This window comes from Chiloscyllium plagiosum, unplaced genomic scaffold (genome assembly GCF_037043375.1).
Source record: "Chiloscyllium plagiosum isolate Xiang-an unplaced genomic scaffold, Cpla_swu_hap1 HiC_scaffold_40, whole genome shotgun sequence".
Taxonomy (NCBI): Eukaryota; Metazoa; Chordata; class Chondrichthyes; order Orectolobiformes; family Hemiscylliidae; genus Chiloscyllium; species Chiloscyllium plagiosum.
Genome location: NW_028270178.1, coordinates 20,659,741 through 20,678,198, shown reverse-complemented (window position 1 = coordinate 20,678,198; position 18,458 = coordinate 20,659,741). Strand labels below are relative to the sequence as shown.

The following is an 18,458-nucleotide window of genomic DNA, read 5'->3' as shown; positions in this document are numbered from 1 at the left end:
ATTACCTTTATGTACAATCCTGTTTGATCGTTGAACAATAAAAAGAAACCTGGGTAAGAACAGCAGAGTGCAGAAACCGAAGTAAAAGGAATTGAGGACCACACTCAGAAATGGATCTATTGATGTAGGGAGGAGAAATAGACAGAAGTATAGAGTAATCAATCAACTGTTTAGGTGTGGCACGTTGAATCTGTGGACAGCACTGCTGCCTGACAGTGCCAGGGATCTGTGTTTGAATTCATCCTCGGTCGACTGTATGTGTGGAGTTTGCACATTGTTCCCGAGTCTGTGTGGGTTTCCTGAGAGTGCTCCTCTCACAGACCGAAGATGTGCAGGTTAGGTCCATCGGCCAATAGAGTTGAGGAGAATCCAAAGGGTTTTACAAATATATTACAAAACTGTAAGTAGGCCCCACAAAGATCATCAAGGCGGCCTTTGTGTGGAGCTGCACGAGAAGGGGGAGGTACTTTACAAATACTTTGCATTAGTAAGTACTGTGGAAAAGGATATGAAAGATATAGAATTTGGGGAAACAGATGGTGACATCTTAAAAAAATGTCCATATTACTGAGGAAGACGTGTTCGATCTGTTGGAACTCACAAAAGTAGTTAAATCCCTAGATCTCTGTGGGAAGCTAGGGAAGAGATTGCTGGGCCGCTGACTGAGATATTTTCATTATCAGGTGAGTTGCCAGAAGACTGGAGGTTGGCTAACGTGGTGTCATTGTTTAAGAAAGATGGTATGGACAAGCCAGGGAACTATAGACCAGTGAGCCTGACGTCAGTGGTGCAGAAGTTGTTGGAGGGAAGCCTGAGGGACAGGATGTACATGTAGTTAGAAAGAAAAGGTTTGATTAAGGTTGCTCAACACGGCTTTGTGCGTGAGAAGACATCTCTCTCAAAATTGGCTGATTCTTTTTGAAGTAGTAATAAAGAGAATTGATGAGGGCAGAGCAGTAGATGCGATCTATATGCACTTCAGTAAGGAGTTCAACAATTTTACCCTGGGAGGCTGGTTAGCAAGTATCGATCTCATGGAATTCAGGGAAAACTCGCCATTTGGATGCAGAACAGGGTCAAAGGTCGAAGGCAGAGGTAGTGGTTGAGGGTTGTTTCTTTCAGACTGGAGGCCTGTGACCAGAGGAGTCCTGCAAGGATCAGTACTGGGTCCATTTCTTTTCTTCATTTATATAAATGATTTGAATGTGAGCATAAGAGGTATGGTTAGTAAGTTTGCAGGTGACACCAAAACTGGAGGTGCAGTGTACAGCGAAGAAGATTGCATCAAGTTACAATGGGATCTTGATCAGCTGGGTCAATGGGCTGAGAGGTAGCAGATGGAATTTAACTCAGATAAATGTGAGGTGCTGCAATTTGGAAAAGCAAACCTTAGCAGGACTTAGACACTTTATGTTAAATTCCTAGGGAGTGTTGCTAAACAAAGAGACTTTGGAGTGCAGGTTCCTTGCTCCTGGAAAGTGGAGTCGCTGGTAGATAGGACAGTGAAGAAGGCGTTTGGTATGCTTTGCTTTATTGGTCAAAGTTTTGAGTACAGGAGTTGGGAGGTCATGTTGTGGCTGTACAGGACATTGGTTAGGCCACTGTTGGAATGTTGCGTCCAATTCTGGTCTCTTTCCTCCCGGAAGGATGTTGTGAAACTTGAAAAGGTTCAGAAACGAGTGACAAGGATTAGAGGATTTGAGCTATAGGGAGAGTTTGAATAGGCTACGACTGTTTAACCTGGCGCCTCGGAGGCTAAGGGGTGACCTTATAGAGGTTTATAAAATCATGAACGACATGGATAGGTAGAGACAAACAAAGTCTTTTCCCTGTGGTACAGGTCTCCAGAACTAGAGGGCATAGGTTCAGGGTGAGAGGGAACAGATATAAAAGATACCTAAGGGGCAATCTTTCCATGCAGAGTGTGGTATGTGTATGGAATGAGCTGCCAGTGGCAGTTTTGGAGGCTAGTATCATTGCAACATTTAAAAGACATCTGTATGAGTATATGAATAGGAAAGATTTAGAGGGGCATGTGCCGGGTGCTGACAGGTGGGACGAGGTTGGGTTGGGATAACTAGTCGGCAAGGACAAGTTAGACCGACGTGTCTGCTTCCGTGCTGCATACATCTCTGACGCTATGACTCTATGATGATTGCAAAGCTGTGAGCATCATCCGTGATAAACAGGCTTCTGAAAGTATTGGTCACAGACAACGGGACAGTATTTTCAAGCAAAGCTTTCCAGTATTTCCTGACATTGAATGGCATTTGGCATGTTCAGACAGCCCCCTGACATCCACTGTCCAATGGTCTGGTGGAAAAATCAGTCCAAACATTGAAGGCAGGTTTAAAGAAACAGCTAACAGCTTCAGTCGATACCAAAAATCTCCCAGGTCTTGCTCGATTCTCGGAGAATCCCTCACGCAACAACAGGGATAACTCGAAAAGAGTTGCAGATGGGGAGAAGACTCCGCACAAGGTTCAACCTGATATTCATGGACCTGATGGGAGGGTGAACAACATCATAAACACCAATACCAGCACATGTCTCCTCTGAGAAAGGGATAGTTTACCTCAGTGGCGAAGTTTGATGTCGAAACCATATAAATAGCTGTGGCTGAGTATGAGGTGAGGTCAGTGTAATATCAGATTCCGTGGCTTAAAGACTTTGAGAAAGTGAGGTGGTCCTGAACAAATGTTCAGTTCATATGGAAGCTGCTACTTTGCATAGAGGACAGGAGCAATACACACGTGTCCCTCAAAACGGCCAGGAAGGCTGTCAGAAACCATGCGTTCTCCCTCTCTGTCTCGTGTCGAAGAAATCTCCGAGGCTGAGATGGATGCAGCCTCGACACATGCACACACAGACAAGGGGGCTGAGTGACGTGGGGGAATATCAGCGGAACTGATGTCCAGGGATCATGTAGGAGATAAATTAAAGCAAAGAGAAAGTGAAAGAGAGGAAGGAAACAAACTATCTCCTCACCCTCGGCACTGGCTTTGAGCTGCCTTGTTTGGAGCCCATGTGCAGTGTGCTTGGAAATAAACAGTGACTTGGCGAAGCGATACCGGCCTTTGCACGGTACTTTCAGTGTTAAAAGTATGCACTCCATTATTACGAACGAGAATTTACTGGAAATCTAATTTGGAATGAAAGAAAACAGTCACTTGTTCCTTGGCAGATTGAGTCTGCCGTGTGCGACAAGGGCGGAAGCTGAACCCACAGTTGCATTCAATCAGTTACATGAGCACAAATTACCACGTCAGATTAATTGCGTTCTGTTTTGGAGTGGATGGAAGTTTCTGGATGTTGTAACAATCAAGTGGGTTGCTTTATCTGGATGGTGTCAAAAAATGTGCTTATACTTAGTGTCAGTGCTCAGTAATTTTTTTCACAGTGAATCTTGCTGCTGAGTCGCAACATTCAGGGAACTGCTGAGATACTTTGACGTGCATGACCATCCACAGTGTATTGTAATTAATGTGCTCAGGAACAAAAGGAGAAAGTAATAACAAGTCACAGCTACAGACAGGAACTTCAACCTGAACTGGCATTATATGACAGCTTGAAAAAAACAAAACATAATGCATAACAAAAGACGGAGGTTCAGGAGTGTTGACAATGTATTTTATACGCATAGTTTCTCCGATGTACAGCGCAAGTTGGTACACAATAAGGTAACAACTGGGCAAGTTGTTTTTTTCTTTGGAAGCAAGGCCATAGACTGAATGTGAATTGTGGAAAAGATCTTTGTATCTTACATATACTCATCCAAGCCGCTAATAATGCCAGTAAAAGTAGATATCAGAATGACAGTAGTTTGGAAGATATTCAGTTTAATCTTTGCATTTCGTGGTAGTAAGTCACTGAACATGTTCACACGACGTTGTCACTCAGCTTTCAGCATAAGAATGTAAAACTGATTGATGACACAAAGCAAAGCATTAAATACATTAGAATTTCGAAACGGGCTTCACATGGAACAGAAAAGCAAAGACTCAGCCCTTTAAACAGCAATAGCTATTAGAGAAACCCAATCTCAGTGAAATATTATACGAAATGCAATTTGTTATTTTTTTACTGAAGTGGTTATTTCCCATTTTCGTGGTCGAGAGACTTTTTTTCCAATTCTGAGGACATGGACTTCTTTTCATTTAATGCCGCCAAGGAAATTCCACAAGCTCTTTTAAATTGGAGATCTTGTTCTTATACTGGAAGGAGATCTCCAAATACTGGTCAGACCTGTATGCTTATTTGCACAGTTTAATAATTCGAATAAATGGATATTTTACACCATTGATTAACTCCTGTCTGAATTTAGTTTGTGTTAGAGCGTATATGCAAGTGTTGGTGCACGAATTCATAAGCTGTAGCATGAATCCAATTTCTTGAAGAACAAAAATTGGATCATTGAACGTCTTGTCTTGATAATTATAGTTTATTACTTGCCAGGCGAAAGAGTGTATGACATATGTCATCCACAACAGTATAAAATTAGCAGACAAGGCAAACAGTAGGATGATGGATTTTCTCCTGTTTACCACCTCTGGATCAGTCTTATTCTGTCCATTTCCGTGGATCTGAAGACGACAGCGGATGCGGTTAGCTGTTAAAATATTCCTGACAGTCAAAGCATTGAATACCAAAATCAGCACAATTGGAATCAATGGTGTAATTATACTCTCAATCCCTTCATACACATTCCAGAATAATGATGTTTCATAGTCTGATTTTATGATGCAAAACCATGGTACATTGTCAATAACATCTGAAGGAATAAATATAAAATACCAAGCAACTGACCGCAAACAGCTGACCATACTGACAGTTACTATAACCACGAATGCAGTTCTCGTGTTGCAATATCTTGCTCTTAGCTTTTGGCAACAAATTGCTACAAACCGATCAAATGTGAAAGCAACTGTAAACCAAACTGAACAGTCTATGGCTGCATCGAACATAACAACTTTCAAGGCACACACAGGAGTGATGAATAAGAAATTAACTGGGAAATAAAGATTGTTAATTCGGTGAAGTAAGACATTAAGGATGACGAGAAGTAGATCTGCTGTCGACATTGCCAACAAATAGCGAGTGATGCATTTGGAGAGCCCACAATTGCCTCGATTCAGGATCACAATTCCTACTACATTAACTGTAAGAAAAATAAAGAAATGTTCACGTCTTCACGATTCGAGACACCGTAAAAACATCACATATCTGCTAAAACATGTATCTGCTAAATTAGATCAATTTCATCAGACTAATATATTAACTCAATTACACGATGCAAAGTGAAAAGTTACAATGGAATTATGTACTCAAGCAAACCAGAATGAAATACAGACATGTTGAAAAGCAATACAGAACAGAGTAAATCAACAAATAATTCAGATTAAAAATCATAAAGAATGAAATGTTTTAATGCAAGTATGTCATACTAAGAGATTGATTGAAATGTTTAAAAGATTTTTCATACTTATTAACCTATTAATGGAAGAAAAATCAAAGCAAAATGGTATTAAGCACAAGGTATTTCACATCAGGAACTGAGTACATGAGCACACAACAATATATATTTTATGAAGTGGAACTGGCATGGTTGAATATGAGAACTGGGTTGTTGGACTAACCTGTCATTGATCGTGGTCACATGTGTTCTCATGCATGCTAGTCATAAATTTGTAGGGGCTGGTAATGAGGGGAGCTAGTACTCGTATATGAGCAGGCATAAGACCATATGAGAATCGTTTTGGAACTTGGTGAATGTAGTACTTTATTAGATCAGTAACACAGTATTTGGAAGGTGAGATTACAACCCGATTGATTGACAACACATCCACACATATATCCTCCTCCTCCACCAACAACGCTCTGAAGCAACAGTGTGTACTATCTAGAAAATTCCCTGCAAAAGTTCACCAAAGATTCACAGACTTTACCAGCCACACCCACAAACACTTCCAGCCAGAAGAACAGGGCATCTGATACATGGGAGCAACGCGCCTTGCAAGTTCGCTCGGAGACACTCACCGTCCTGACTTGTTAATATATCACCGTTCCTTCACTATCACTGAATTACCAACATGAAGTTCAATGCCCCAGGGCATTGTCGGTAAACCCACAGCAGTCAGACTGCATTAATTGAAAAAAGTGTTTCCATCTTCTCAAGGGGCAACCAGGGACAGGCAATAAATGTTTGTCTGCCAGCTCACATCCCACTCATTTTAAAAGGAAGATTCAGAATTCATAATTCAGGTGAATATATTAATTTGTCTTCAGATCACTTGTGCCAGTTAGGTTAATTTTTATGGAGTTATATGAACAGTAGTGTTTTGGGGCAGAATGATGAAAGCAATCACTGAACACCCGGAGTCCACTTCCAGCATCAAAGAGTTTATTGATGTTACACTGGTGGGAGGAAGCCTCTAGGGTACCAATAGCTTCTTCATTGGCAAAGGAAAGGCATAAACGTTTATACATTCATTTTATCCCACCATTACAGACCATTCATATTATCAGTTTCTTATAGCCACGCCAAATCCAATTAGTCATGTAACTGGTCAGTAATGAACAGACTTATAGACAACCCTCTGTCTTCTCTGATGTCATGATATTTCCCAGATGCCCTTATCACTTTCCTTCAACCTCTCACGGTGCGTGCTGTGTATAACAACATTTCAATACTGCTGACGTTTGCACCTGAAGTTCACACCTCCCTGCAATAGTGTGGGAGCCCTCCATTCCTGCCCACAGGATTTTTAATGGAATCTCATTCATAGTTATTGAGTATTTTTTAGTGTTGTGTGCATATTTATACGAACCCTGCATTTCAAAGCATGGCACTATGAACATCTGGAAATCTACTTGTAATATCTCTCAGAATTTAAAGCAGCTGGTTAAGGAGTTTTTCGATCACTTCCTCAAGAGTGTCCTTCTCCAGCTGTGTATGCATCAACAACTGGGGCAGCATGTCTCTAAAAGACACTTTATGTATTATTTTAACCTGCTACCTTGGATGTGATCTGTCGGAAAAACATGGTTTACTATAATACTAAGGAGAAAGTGAGTTCTGCAGATGCTGGAGATCAGAGCTGAAAATGTGTTGCTGGAACTGCGCAGCAGGTCAGGCAGCATCCAGGGAACAGGAGAATCGACGTTTCGGGCAGAAGCCCTTTCTCAGGAAAGGGCTTACTTTAATACTAAATCAAACAAATCTTGTGAAGTTGAAGGCCTGTCCCTTGAAGAGAGAGGGAATGCTGAACTGTATTGAGAGATTACACACAACTGTGTATATGACCTTTTGTTTAATGTTCACTGTCAGAGTTAGAAAATAAATTGATGTAATTCTGTTTAATTTGAGAGTGAAATTTGCGAGTTCTCCATCACTCATATTTTAACAGATTACGAGGCAAGGCAAGCTTTTCTGTGGTTTTGTATTAATTAACAGAGGAGTTCGATTTCGGTGTCGGAACACATTCTATTTCTAAGTCAACTACAACATATGTGAGGTCATCTTTGTGACGACGGGAACATACTCAGCCAGGGAGACCTCACAGAATATGAGTTTCCTGATTGGGGCTGTTCACCTGGTCGAATCAGGGAGTCCTGGCTGACATACATAAATTGGAAGATCAGGGGTTCTGTTGGCTGTCAGATCTGGCTCCAAGGAAGCTGGACAAGTGCCATGTCCTATGCACATGCAAAGAAAGGGTGACTTGGTGATGTGTTTCTGGCCTCTGCACAGTTATTTCAAACTTGTGTTGGTTTCAGCCAAGGGCAGACCGCATTGTGGCAAAGCAAAAATACAATTGATCGCAACTGAAGAATTATCACTTCTTTCCAAAAGATTAATGAAAGAACCAATTTATTGCAGTGTGGAAACAGGACTTTCAGCCCAAAAAGCACAATCTACCCAGACCCATTCCCTTACATTTACCCCTTCACCTGACACTACGGGCAATTTAACATGGCCAATTCACGCAACCTGCACGTTTTCAGAATGTGCGAGGAAACCGGAGCACCTGAAGGAAACCCATGCAGACACGTGGAGAATGTGCAAATTCCACACAGTCAGTCACCTGCGGCGAGAATTGAACGCGGGTCTCTGGGGCTGTGAGGCAGCAGTGCTAACCAATGCGCTAACTGGGGTTGAGTCAAAAGTAATTTTCAGGCGACAGGTTTGGGAGCGAGCTTATGTGGAGCCACACTGAGATTTTGAAGTAAGAAACAAATGCTGCTACGCTCACTTACATTAGATAATTTGTTTCATTTCATTGGGCAAATACTTGACCTCCAACTGAAGTCTGAATCGTTTCAAATCAGAGTAAGCTTGCATCTATACAATTAGCTTCAAAGAGAAAGTATAGAACATTGGGAATTCATTTTGCCTCTTATTTATAGAGGGTCGTTTCTGTTTAATAAGATACGTGCTGCTGTTCATAAAACTGTTTCTTGGAGTGAAACATCTTATGCTTTATGTTGCTTTTCAACTAAAGAGTCATGCAGGGCAAAAACAGAGGTTTTGATCCAACTCGGCCATGCCAACCGGGTTTCCCAAACTGAGGTAGACCCATTTTTCTATGCATGCCTAGTTTCCTTCTAAACCTTTCATACTCGTGTACCTAACCAAATATCTTTGGAATGTTGTTACTCTACCTGCATCTACCATTTTCTCTGGCAGTTCATTCCAAATATGAACCATCATTGATTTGAAAAACTGCCCCCTCAGGTCTCTTTTAAATCTTTCCTCATAAAACTATGGTCTCCTGCTTTGAGACACCCCCTCCCCCTCAACCACAGCTTGAAGAAAACATTTTTATTATTCCCGTTATCCTTGCCCCCTCATGACTTTTTAACCCTCTATAAAGTTGCCCTCAGCCTCCAACGCTGCAGAGAAAATAGCCCCAGAATATTCAGCCTATCTGTATAACACAAACGACCAATCCTGACAACATATTGATAAATGTTAATGGAAACCTCTCCAATCTAATAATATCCTTTCGACACGAGGTGGCCAAGACTGACCAGGACAGTATTACAAAACCGAACTAACCAACGTCCCGTACATCCATAACATGATGTTCGAACACTATAATCAATGATCTGTGCTATGAAACATGCCAAATGCCATCTTTCCACATGTATACCTGTGACGCAACATCCAAACAATTCTGTACTTGAAACCTGATTTCTCTCTGTTTGAGAGCACTACCGAGGTCCCTTCCATTAATTACTTCCCTTGCTCATCTTAACAAAATAGAACACCACACATTTATCTAAATTTGGTTCCATCTGCTAACCCTCAGCCAATTGACCCAATATATCAATATCCCTTTGTAATCTGAGATAAACTTCACAACCTGCTTTGCCACCAATGTTGGTGCCATCTGCAAAATTTCTGCTTCAAGAGAATTTCTTCTATCAGAGGGTAGTGAATATGAGGAATACTCCGCCCAGAAAATTTCAGAATTCAAATCAATGAACGTGTTTGAGTCAGAGGTCGATATTTTGAAATATCAAGGAGTTGAGGGCTATGTGGTGATGGAAGAGAAGAAGTGTTGAGACTTGGGGTAGATGGAGTTGAAAAGTGTGGTGCTGGAAAAACACAGTAAGCCAGGCAGCATCCGAGGAGCAGGCGAATCGATGCTGAGATAAAAGGTAGGGGGGAGGGAATTTGGGGGAGGGGCGCTGCGAATACGATAGATGGAAGGAGGTGAGGGTGAGTGTGATAGGCCGGTGAGGGGGTGGGGCGGAGAGGTCTGAAAGGAGATTGCAGGTCAAGCGGGCGGTGCTGCATCCGGGGGTTTGGACTGAGATAAGGTGGGGGGAGGGGAAATGAGAAATCTGGAGAAATCTACATTCATCCCGTGTGGTTGGAGGGTTTCTGAGTGGAAGATGAGGCTCTCTTCCTCCAGGCTTCTTGTGGCCGGGGTCTGGCGATGGAGGAGGCCAATGATCTGCATGTCCTTGGCGGAGTGGGAGGGGGAGTTAAAGTGTTCAGCCACGAGACGATTGGGTTGGTTGGTGCGGGTGTCCCAGAGGTGTTCCATGACATTCCGCAAGTAGGCGCCCTGTCTCCCCAATGTAGAGGAGACCACATCGGGTGCAGCGGATACAGTAAAGGATCTGTGTGGAGGTGCAGGTGAATTTGCAACTGACACGGAAGAATCCACTGGGGCCATGGTGGTAGGTGATGGGGGAGGTGTGGGCTCACGTCTTTCGCTTTTTGTGGTTGCAGTGGATAGGTGCCGGGAGTGGGGTAGATGAGCCATGATCTTATCGAACAGATGGCAGGCAAAGTCTGCTCCTGTTTCCTATGTCCTTTTAATACATCAGGATTTTTTAAAGATCATGGAAGTGTGAGAATTCAAGCTTTGGAGAAGATTAACATATCGGGAGAGATACTTCAAAAGGAATCAACAAAATGAACTTAATGTACTAGCATGTTCGATCTATGAACTGTTTAAAACAATCTGATTAAGAACAACAGAATGCAGAACTCCAAGAAGAAGGCATGGCAGACCATGTTCATAAATTGGACATTTGATGTCGGGAGGAGAAATAAACAATGTTACACAGAACCTCAACAACTGTTCAGTGCTGCACGGTGGCTCAGTGGTGAACAGTGCTGCCTCACAGCGCCGTAGACCCGGGTTCAATCTGACGCTTGGGCGACTGTCTGTGTGGAAATTGAATGCTCTCGTGTGTCTGCATGGGTTTCCTCCGGGGGCTTTGGTTTCTACCAAAAGTTCAAAGATGTGCAGGTTATGTGCTATGGCAATGCACTGTTGTCCCATCGCATCTGGTGATGTGCAGGCCAGCAAGGTTAGCCATAGGAAATGTAAAATTACGGAAATCGGGTCGGAGGAAGGCTGTGGGTCTAGTTTGGCCAGTATTAGGAGGATTGGTGTGGACTCGACCGGCCAAATGACCTCCTTCAACACCATTGGCGTTCTATGATTCTATGAACTGTTCTGCGGAAGGAATTTCAGGGAGTGTGAAATGCTGAATTGGCAGAAGTGTCAAAAACAAAACACATTCTAATGGACACTGCTGTCCTGCTGGTCCACGGAGGCAATAAAATGTCTATATGATAAAATTATGATGTTAAATTGCACAAATGAACTTTATTACTCTTCCAGAAGGAAAAAAAGAAAACATTTAACTCAATGCCTTTAAAAGCAATGCTGAAATAAAAATCGAACCAACCTTGAAGGTTGCTGCACAGGTGGATAGAGTGGTCAAGAAGGCATATGGTATGCTTGCCATCATCGGATAGGGCATTGAGTATAAGAGCTGGCAGGTCATGTTAAAATCGTGCAAGACGTTGGTCCGGCTGCATTTAGAATACTGTATACAGTTTTGGTCGCAACATTACCAAAATGATGTGGACGCTTTGGCGAAGATGCAGACAAGGTTTACGAGGATGTTGGTTGGTATGGAAGGTGCTAGCTATGAAGAGAAGTTGAGTAGTTTCAGTTTGTTTTCATTAGGAAAAAAGGAGATTGAGAGGAGACCTGTTTGAGGTTTTCAAAATCATGAACGGAAGAGGCGGCATAGATAGAGATAAGCTTTTCTTCCCAGGGTGAAGGATTCAGTAACGAGAGGTCACGCTTTCAAGGTGAGAGGTTAAAAGTTTAAGGGGGATACACGTGGCAAGTAATTTACACAGAGGGTGGTGGGTGTCTGGAACGCGTTGCCAGCAGAGCTGGTAGAGGCATGCACGGTAGATTCACTTAAGATGTGTCTGAACAGATGCATGAGTAGGTGGGGAGCAGAGCGATACTGATGATTAGGAATTGACCGACAGGTTTAGAGAGCACATTTGGATCAGCTCAGGTTTGGAGGGACGAAGGGCCTGTTCCTGGTCTGTAAATTTTCTTTATTCCTCGTTCTTGTTCTATGTTTTTAAAGTGCTGGAACACCATATATAATCTGACTAACCTCCCTTTATAGACAGAGCCAGATGTTTAAAATCATCGATATGATCTCCTAGCCAAATTGTTCAGAGATATCATTTCGCTTCTCTGGAGTTGGTGGCAATTGAACCTGGGACCTCGTAGTGATTCATAACATCGATACAACAGAGTTAGATGTTGCTGGGAAGTTACAGGGAAGCCACTGCAACTCACCTAGTTGATTTTTTTACAGTCAGATTGTAGGTGACCATACTAACTAGCCCCAGGCATCATGCTGTGTCATTATTCATTCAAGCTCACAACAGACAGACTCAGTGGCAACAGTTATCACGTGGATAGAACACAACGCTGATGGTTTGGAATTTAACTTATTTTGCATTGTTGCCTTTGTTAATGTACGATAATAATTTACATCTTGTGCTAATCATTAGCCTTTGAAAAATATTCAAACAACAACAAAAAACACAGGACCACTTGATCATCAGGCATCAGAAAATGTATCTTCCAGCAGTACAAACACTAGAAAATTACTGCAATCATCCCCAGAAGACAAGCTTATTCTGAACTAAATGGAACATGCAACCAACTCACATACATACGAAAAGCGAAAGTTGCATGCACTCATTAAATATTATTTGTACACATGAGTACATGTGCATGTACTCATGTGTTTTAAGTACACAGTAGTAGACATTTAACATCTTGCACAAGAATTCGTGAGCGGTATTTGGTCCCGTGTCTATGGAAAGATGTGTTCGACTTGAAGGGGGATCAGAGGGCATTCACAGGAATGAAGGCTTTGCCATATGAGGAGCAGTTGAGGACTCTGGAACTGTACGTGATGGGTTTCAGATATGTGAAGGGGAATCTGATTCAAACTTTCAGTACACTGAGAGACCTGGATAGTGTGGAGAAGATGTTTCCAAAATAGTACAGATCAGGACGTGGGGCTCAGCCTGAGAGTGAAGGGATGACTCTTGCGAACTGGGATGAGGAGGAATTTCTTCAGCGAGAGGATTGTGAATCTGTGGAACTCAGTGCCACAGAAAGGCTGGGGAGACCAAGTCATTGAGTTCATTCAAGAAAAAGTTAGTTTCTTGTTGAATAAAGTAATCAAGGGATACAGGAATAAATCAGGGCAGTGGGGATAGGAAACATATCAGTCACGATTGACTGACGGAGCAAATGTGTGTAGCGAAATGACTACATTCTGCAGATCTAACTAAGAAGTTTCTCTATCCATAAAAACTGACAGATATACTGAGATTATCCAACATTTTCGTTTGCCCTTTTTTCCAGCAACTATCAGCCCATTTGATTGCCATCACATCCACAAACCATCAGTCTGTTCCCCTCCCCGACATTCACTCAGTAACAGCAGGGTGTACAATCTACAAGACACATTGCAGCAGGTCACCAAGGACCCTCAGACAGCTCTCCTTCAACCTAACATCCGCTGCTGACTAGAAGCAGCAGATGGATGGGAATAACACTACTTGCAAGTTTCCTTCAAGACACTCGCCTTCATGGCTTTGAAACACATCACCATTCCTTCAGTGTTGTTGATTCAGTTAAACGACATTTGGACAGCTGCATGGGTAGTAAAGGTTTAGGGGTAATAGGCCAAATAGAGGGAAATAGGACTAGCTCAGTTCCGGAAATCTGATCAGCATTGGCCCGAAAGGTCTGTTTCGGTGCTCTATGACTCGATGTGGATGCTCTAACATCAAATGCTCTGCAGTGGTCTAAGAAGGCAGCTCATAACTCTGAAGGGTAACTCGGGGTGGGGTACAAATGCAGATTCAGCCTGCTCTGTATTGCAGCTAAGTTCTCTGGAAAACATTTATAAATAGACCTGCTTCAGCAGACGGAATTAAACAATAAAAACTATGAACTACTGGTGAAACCACGAAAGACACTTAGGTTAGAAATAACCAAAGCCATGGAGAGTAGGTCAAACTTCAACAAAGAATGAGGGAGTCGGTTTAAACAGATTTAACACAAGCATACAAACCAAAAGAAAGACAAATGTTGTAAATCAGAATCAATGACAAAACAGTTGTTGTAAAAGGTCACGGGTACCGAAATGTCAACTATGATTTCTCTTCCCAGATGCTGCCAGACCGGCTGAGATTTTCCAGAAACTTCTGTTGTTGTTTACACAAACATAACTGGATTTAAGAACTTACTAATAATGCCAACAGCTGCAAGTATCGGGTAGCAAATGCGTGCTATCTGCAAGATTGTTGAGTATTCCATTCTGTCCCTGTCAGGTCTGTCTGTTCCGGTGGTGTCAATGATTCTGTACTTCGAAACACGGTGACATTGCCAACACAGGCTCATTTTATTTGGAAGCAAAATGTCCATTGAGACAATAAATCTGGTTGAATCACCATTAACGCTAGTTGCACTAATCTGAACAAGCAGCAAGCTAATCATTTTCCTCTGAGGTTTATTACGTAATATAACTTATTTTGAAGAATAAAATATCACTAATTTCTTGAGAATAAGAATTAGATTTTTTTTCCATGTTACTCAAGTGCAGAATTATATGGCGACAGTGAAACATACAGCCGGCATCATGTCATCATTCCCGGCAAAACCTTAGGAACAAACCTACCTCAGTTCAAAGTCTAAACCATAAAATAGAAAAAAAAATTTAAAAGATTAATTTTGAATTGTTTTTGAAAAACAGAACAATAGGCTACAGTTTGAAACAAAGCTATTTTGTACTAGACTGATATGTTGCTTTCCCTTCTTTATTGTCTTTTAAGTGAACAAAACACTGCGACAGGTTTGCCAATGAGTGGGATTCTCCCACAGATTGGTACTCATGTCCTTTTCTTTCTGATGAAATAATGGAGATCTGCATTTCTGAGCGAAGATTCCATTCAGGGTTATTCCCAGGAGTGTGGAACTGTACTTCCATCCTGAAAGTTCATTCCTGGCTAGAACTGTCTGATAATGCAGAAACTAAGTGTGATTTGACTGTGTTGTATGGGTAAGGGGCAAGGAAGTTAGTGACGTACAGCATCAAGTTTATTCGGTGCTATTTGGTTAGTGTGCCAAGGTGCCAGCTATGTAGGGTTCTGACTGGTGAGGAGTTTGAACGCCGCCTAGGTTTTGGGAAGTGTAGTGATTGTGTTCCTTGTTTGGTGGTTGTAATCCTGGTCCAATCAGGGAGCACTAGCTGACAGATATAAACAGCAGGTTCAACGATTCTGTTTACTCTGAAAGCTGGCTCTGAAGAAATAAGACCAGTATCAAGTACTTTACATGTATAAATAAAGGGTGACTTGGTGACGGGATAAAGACCGCTGTGGAATTACTTCATTGGCGACGACATTAAGATGGATGAGGGAAACATGCAACAGTGCTTACTCGCAGAAATCCAACTGGACTTCAAACAAACGTTTCAAATGGCTTTGTCATTCGAAAATGCATCGAGTGGAGCATATCAGCTGCAAGGCATATCAGTGCAAGTAGGCAATCTCATCGGAGAACCTGAGCTAGGGGGGGCACCTTTTGAGTGAAGGCAAATGTATTGCTTCGAGACATATCTGAATAGATGGTCTCCAGGTCAGCCCACATCAAAACCTCAAAACAAAGCCACACTTCGGCCAAACTGACAACACTTTCATCAGTATCACAGCTGATAAGCCATTGTACTTGCTGTGGTTTGCATTCTTGAGATAGTGAGAGAGTCGCACTACACCAGAAGTGAGGAAGATAACTGATAGGCCAATGTCCATCAGAGCGCACACCCTGGAAATCCTACCTAAAGCTGGCTCGAAATTGCTGAGCAACATACAGATGAGAAAAAATCAAAATGAACGTCTGATTAAAAGGTCACCTGGTGCTAATGGAAGTGTACTTGATACCAGCAGAGTTGTACCAGTGATTGCAGAACCAATCTTTAACAAAGTTCGTTCGGTACTGAAATTCATAAGTGTGTGTAAGACATCGGCTGGACTGAGAACCTAATCCGAGGAAAGCTAACAGATTAGGGGGACAATGTCAGTTCTGGTCTCGCATGAGAAGCAGTGGGTTCAGTTCCCAGTAATTGTGCTAAAAGTCTCGGGCCACGGGTGACGGAATGAAATTGGTTGAGAAAGGTTCACTGTGATTGATTCAGCACTTTTCCATTAGAACATGGCTGCTTGAGAGAAGTCTGAATGAATTTCCTAGAGCTTTTGCAGGACGGTTTGGGATTCACAAAGGGGCCAAGGGCACCTTTACATGTTGAGCAGAAAGCAATTCCCCGATTCTGTGAGGCCCACTCTGTGCCATTTACCCGACAAGGAAAAGCAGAGTCAGAAATCAGGAGGTGGGAAAGGGGAGGAATCATCAACCCAGATCACTTTGCAAAACGGGCAACACCAGGCCTAGCTATTGTGAAAACTAATTGCTCGTTTTGCCATTGTGGACATTTTAAGCAAACTGTAAACTAATTTTCAGAGCTGGAATAATACCCAAGTCCTCATTTAAAGAAGCAGCATTTTATTATGCAAAGCAAAAGGGATTACTATGAGCAATGGTCTCTTCCAGCCATGAGCTGAACAGCAGCGTGATCATGCAAAGGTTTCAAAAATGAAGTGTTTGCGAGAGGTTATTTCTGGTAGACGGGATTGGATGTCAACATTGCCACGAGAGTGCGGCAGTTCCCAGAGTACCAACAAGAATCAAAATTACCGCCAGCCGGGAACGGCTGTGTAAATGCTGGACGATCCCGGTCCTTTCATGGGTTCAATGTTCATTGTAGTTAGAGTCATTCAGCAAACTCTGCAATGATGTTTGAAAAGCTGTGAGGATCATGCGTGACACTTGGACTCCTGGAAACATAGGTCATGGACAATGGAATGTTATTTTCCGGCAGGGAATTCCGGTATTGTTTTTCTGAGTTGAATGACATCCGGAATGTTCAGACGACTCCATAAAGTCCACCATATAATGGCCTGGCAGAAAGAGCAATCCAAACATTGATCGAACACAGAAACGCACAGCACAGAACAGGCCCTTTGGCCAACTATGTTGTGCTGAGGTTTAATCTTAATGTAAAATACAGTAACTTAACCTACACACCCCTCAACTCACTTCTTTCCATGTGCCTGTCCAGCAGTCGCTTAAATGTCCCCAATGACTCTGCTTCCACTACCACTGCTGGCAACGCATTCTATGCATTCACAACTCTCTGCGTAAAGAACATACCTCTGACATGACCTCTATACCTTTCCCCTAATATCTTAAAACTATGACCTCTCGTACTAGTCAGTCCTGCCCTGGGGCTGAGTCTCTTGCTCTTGACTCTATCTATCCTCTCATTTTCTTGAATATCTCGATCAGGTCTCCTCTCGTCCTCCTCTACAGAGAGAAGAGTCCAAGCTCATTAACCTTTCTGCAAAAGGCAAGCCCTCCAGAACAGGCAGCATCCTGGTAAACCTTTTTAGCATCCTCTCCAAAGCCTCTGTATCTTTCCTATAGTAAGACGACCAGAACGAGACACAATATTCCATGGGTGGTATCACCAGGACAACGGACAACTTCACTTGATAGCAAACTCCCTGGCCCTTATTTTGATTATACGACCATACCGCACGCAATAACAGTGATAGTTCCAGCAGAGTTGCTGTTTGGCAGAAGACTCCCCACCATTTAAAACCAGATATTCCAGAACCTGAGAGAAGGGTGAAACAGTTTCAGGAACGCCAATATCAGCATATGCCTCCTCTAAGTGAGAGAGGCAGTTTAAAATTAAACGAATCGGAAGAAACGAAGTGGGGCCAGACGATATAGAATGTGTGTGGGTAAAAATGAGAAACCATAAAGGTAATGAAACCGTTATTGGAGCAATGTATAAGCCTCCAAATCATGTTCAGGAGCTGGGGCGCAACACACACCAGGAAATAACAAGATTTGCAGGAAAGGAAAAGTAACAGTCATCATACGAGATTTTAAAATGCAGATGAACTGAGTAGATAAGGTTAATCGTAGATTGCAAGAAAATGAATTTGTTTAATGTTAGCCATGAACAAGGAGATGGTACCAGAAAAACTGAATTGGCTGAAAGTGGATAAGTCACCTGGACCAAATAGACAATACCCCAGAGTACTCAGGAAGATAACTGAAGAAGTAGTGGGGGCATTACGTGACTTATCAGGAATGTCAACATCCAATGAATGTCACAGAGGACTGCAAAGTTGGTCATGGGACACACCTATTTTGAAAGTGAGAAAGGCAAAAAACGGAATATTGCAGACTAACTAGGCTAACCTTGGTCGTGGTTAAGATCCAGAAAACATTACGAAGGTTGAACTATCTGAATACTTGGATGTATACGCTCAAAGAGAACAGAATCAGCATGGTTTCATCAATGGGAAGTCGTGCCTGACAATCTGCTGAAATTCTTTGAGGAAATAACAAAAAGGTTGGACAAAGGAGGAAGCCAATGGATGTTCTCTACCTGGACGTCAAGAAGGCCTTTGACAAGGTCCAACACATAAGGCTACTGAATAAGGGAAGGACTAGTGGTGTCAC

At 42.4% G+C, this 18,458-nt stretch overlaps 1 pseudogene; it reads right to left on the bottom strand.

Moving 5' to 3' along the window:
- Positions 1-4,157: 4,157 nt before the first annotated feature.
- Positions 4,158-14,183, bottom strand: LOC148138389 (putative G protein-coupled receptor 139; annotated as a pseudogene).
- Positions 14,184-18,458: the final 4,275 nt, after the last annotated feature.